We start from the raw sequence: 4,633 nt of genomic DNA on the forward strand, positions 1-4,633 counted from the left end.
ATTATTATTTTAGCCAATAAAGAGAGTTGTTGAGTATTTTGAAGGGTTTTATTTTCTAGTCAAAAGTTAAGTTTTTCTCTGACCGTTTATTCATTAGTAAAATATCAATCAGGTTACAGAATTTGGAAAACAGGAAAAAAAGCATTAATACAGAACACATTATAGTCTGCATATAAGCATTACATGTAGGAAAGAAAATGTGGCGCAAAATATCAGTGAAAAACTCTTAAAGAGTTTCTATGAAAAATAGTCTTGCAAAGCTAATCAATAATTAAATACTTGGCAAAAAATCTCCCATAAAGAGAATTAAATGCATAAGTCAAATAAATCTTTTCAGACCTAATTAATTAGTCAAAGCATAAACTTAAAGTTTAGCATCTAATTCTATCCTAAACCGCTGCACTCTCTGCTCCTGTCTGTGTCTAAAGAGCAAGCAAGGAGTGAGACAGCCCCTCCTTCACCAGACCTCAAAGGAATGTGGCCTGCTGTGCCAAAATATGACGTGCAAGGACTTTGTAGAAAAAAAATCACCAGGGAACCCCCCACCTGACTCTCCTCGGACGCCCCGTGACGATCTCGTACCTAACCCGTAGAATGTCTGGTCTAATCTGTTCCTTCTCACAAGAGCTCACACGCCCCCCCCCCCCCCCTGAAGCCTAATGAGCCTAGTAGACAACCACGCCTCCAAAGAAGTCATTATTTATACTCTAATTATTGGCAGACTACACAAAAATGTTGCATCTTCAGAAAAACTTGTACGTGATTGGTCAGTCACAATGGCATGAGGTCTCACTATCCTGACTCATTGAAAATTCTAGAGCATACCAGTCTTAACAAAAGAAGCGCAAATAATAAATAAATTTTATAAGTTTGCAACATTTGCTAGGAAAAATGTTTCATTCTAATTCCTCCTTCCTTCCACAGCGCAATCTAGTAGGATACTTTATCTAACTGGTACATTTGCACAATCGCAAGAATGTATCAAAGTACAAAGAGGCCTTGACTTCTTCGTGGTTTGAGTCAAACAGATCTGCGCATGCACTCTTTTCACCAATGCAAGTCACAGCCTTGCTGGATTCACAGACAGCCATTTAATTGTAGGCCCAAAAACAAAACAGACACAAAGAGAATATTAGTTTCATGTAAATCAGCCCATTATGTTTCCCAACCTCATACTAATACCCCTTATAAATGTTTACCTAGCCAAGCTATTAGTGTAAAGCAGCTTTTGTATTATTTATGACAACATGCAAAATAAATGTGCAATGTGCAACATAGCATTATTATGCATTTAGTGTAAAATTTAAAAGCACACTCAGTTAATACAGCGCACACAGTTCATACAGCGCACACAGTTAATACAGCGCACATGGCAACATGCTTTAGTGTTTTAGATAGCCTTTCATGCAAAAAAGCATTTAGCCCCATGTGTAGTGTTTGGTGCATTTGTTAATTCACACACATTATAAAAAGAGGTGTTATTAACTGAAAATGTTTATCAAAATATGATACAAGCCAAAGTCTTTTAAGACAGGAATAGTGAATTTAGATTGCAAGGGATGAGCTGGGAAGATAGAAACACATTCCATTTATCTTCAAAGCTAAAAAGGCCACTTTTCTCTACACTGCAAAAACACATGTTAATTCAGCACACGCATTTCAGACTGACTTAGGCCTCACTTTCATATTTTTCATGTGCCATGTTTTTAACTTGCACCAAAATGTGCGTGGCACTTTAAATGCAGTCTGCCTGAAGCACAAAAATAAAACAATGCCTTACTGCAGATGAAATATGCTCCATCAATAACTGACCCTTTGTTAAAGTGATTCAACCACTAGCTCTTTGAATGGTCTGAGAATGCCCCCTCATTTATTTCTCTTAGACTACTTATTCCAGCAGTAGTCTATAATGCTTCTCCACCCTGCTGTCTTTAAACCTCAGAGGCCAATGATTGATAATTCAGGGGAATATGCAGTTAGTGTTGGTGCCCATCATCAGTACCGATCATAACAGCATTTGGCCAATCTAATCAGTCTTGTAAGTTTGCTCTTTGAACACTCTTGCTGCACTAATAGCGTCACCACCCTGCCCATGTCAAAGTGTGGTGTTAGTTGGCCCCAAACTGAGGGTGACTCATGCCACTCTCAATGTCACTTTGGTGTATCACTGTATATCATTTTCTAAATAACTTTGCACTGTTTGGTGAATAAGCATGAAACTTGGCTAACGGTTGGGAGGTTACACCTCTAAACAGCAAAGTTTATTCCTGTGAAGTTGGTGCAGTATATTGAGGAGGAGAACAACCCTCAGTTCAGCATTGCTGTATTGCTCCACATGGAATGCATAACTAGTGTGTGCCCATCAATATCTCTGAATTGGAAAAGCAATGAAGGAAGACAAGTAATAAAAGCATTGTTCACAGATTTGCAATGCCATTTGCCACTACAGTTTGCGCAGTTTACTGAAAAAGATAATATAAATCAAAACACCCAAAAATATCCAACCCAAAACCAAAAAAGGTTCTTTGAAAATCACCCACATTACTTCATAAAATACCCTACTGCTTACTTCCAGCCCTGCAGCCAACCCTGTTGCACTCGACAAAACCATTATGCACATTGTGAGTTTGCTGGCATGCAGGGTTGTCTATAGGGTCTAGCTGCAAGCCGGCCTTGCGGCCCATCCCTGCTATGAATGGCCAAAGGTCATGTGCAGCAGGGGTTCACAGTCCATGGAGGGGTGGCCAGATGGCCTGGCGTCCAGCCTGCACTGGACCCAGCCAAAGCCTGTTTGCTGCGAAGTTGATCAACCCTGCTGCACACAGCCTTTGGCCATTTACAGCTTTTGAGTGGCACTCTACTTTGAACTACTGCTTAAGACAATGGACATCGGAGAGGAGATTGATTTCTTAGAAGTTGTGATATATCATTGGAATGCCTTCAAATTTACTGATAAATCAGTTAAAGTGAAGTTGTGGTTACCTTTTATCGTACCACCTTAAATTTTGCATAAAGAACGTCTGAAATTCACGTTGAAAACCACAAAACAAGAGTTAAAGACCAGTTATGTTTATAAAATAAAAAAAACACTGAAATCCATGGTTCAATCCACAATTTAAAGCTTGCACACCAGTTGTGGTGAGGCATGGAGGGGGGGTTATAAAAAAGAAAATGTAACTTATCTTCCTGAAGGCCACCTCTCCTCTGTCCTTCTGTCCACGACACAGGAAACAGGAAGCACCCAGGCTCCCAGACATCTCTAGCCAATCACGATGCTGATTTTGCCACCATGAAAAGCAGCGTTGTGATTGGTCTGAGTGCCATGGTTCGGCACTCAGACAGGGGCTTGAAGGCTGTGCATGGTCTTCACCCAGGCTGTGCAATGCTGCAGTGTAGAACATGCTAAGTGCGCATGACTGTTCAGCTGGCCCAAGACGGCCGGCCAAACAGTCATGTGCACTTAGAAAAGTGCCCACCACTCCGCCCCCTGCTCTGTAGGCATCCCAGTCTGCCCTGCCCAGCCTACATCTACAAAGCCACGGAAAAATAAAATGATAATAACATGGTGTTATTATCACTTTAGTTTTCCTGTGGGGCGACGCTCCATCACCACTGCATGCAAACCGTAACAATCCCACCTAATGCAAGGGTTATAACTGATGATATTTATACCACATAAATAGAAAAACTTCACACTATATATTTACATTTCAGCACAATTAGATCATTCTGTATCCAAAGTTGTGTAATTTTTAATGTTAATGGTTACTAAATGTTTATTGTTACCCAACTCAATAGATGGAACAGTATAATTAGAAATTCAACCCGAAATTCAATCAAACATTTAACAATTTTCTCCTAACATCAGCTTATGAGTTGTGAAAATACACACATTTCCATCTCAAATACAAACTTTTCATCCAATCAAAAGTTTCTAGTGTAGTAAGCTATGTTGCATACTGGAGAGCTGCTTCCGTGTAGCTGGAGTGCTACCATTGACTCATGAGGCACTCATTGAAGAAGCCTGCCCTCATTTAGTCATTGCTCTATCTCTCTACACCTTCTGAATCGCTTCACTGCCTTATTTCTTTACAATTTCTGCAATCCTTCACTATCCTATATTTTACCAAATCATGTCTCTTTTCTCTTGACAGCAACCTCTGTGTCATTTCAGTGCCCCTTCTTTCCACAGCTCCAGTGTATTGCATTGTTCCCGGTAGCATTCACACGTGCGTGCACACTGCCTTCTCCCAGTGCGCACACACTCTCACAAAGCATGCACGTAAATGCTCCATGCATGACCAAGAGACTGTTCATGAGCGGGGGAAAAAATTGTCACATTCTTGGAGCTGAAGGTCAGTGGTAGCTTTAGCATCCTCCCCAGCCCGGGAGCATGCAAATAAAATATGCTGCACAGGACAATATACGTCTTTATTCATCAACATACAAGAGCAACTGGCGTGCATTGCTTCATAACTTTTATAGTCACACTTTAACACCTCTCAGCAGATTACATAATTCCTGTTTAGAGTCTACCCAGAACTGCAAGGGTCATAGGGAATAATCTCAAGACACTACAGCAGCGAGTTTTCAAGACCTGGTAGAAGAGCATAATGTGTCTGAAAGGCAGAGT

Source organism: Lissotriton helveticus, chromosome 9, assembly GCF_964261635.1.
Source record: "Lissotriton helveticus chromosome 9, aLisHel1.1, whole genome shotgun sequence".
NCBI lineage: Eukaryota > Metazoa > Chordata > Amphibia > Caudata > Salamandridae > Lissotriton > Lissotriton helveticus.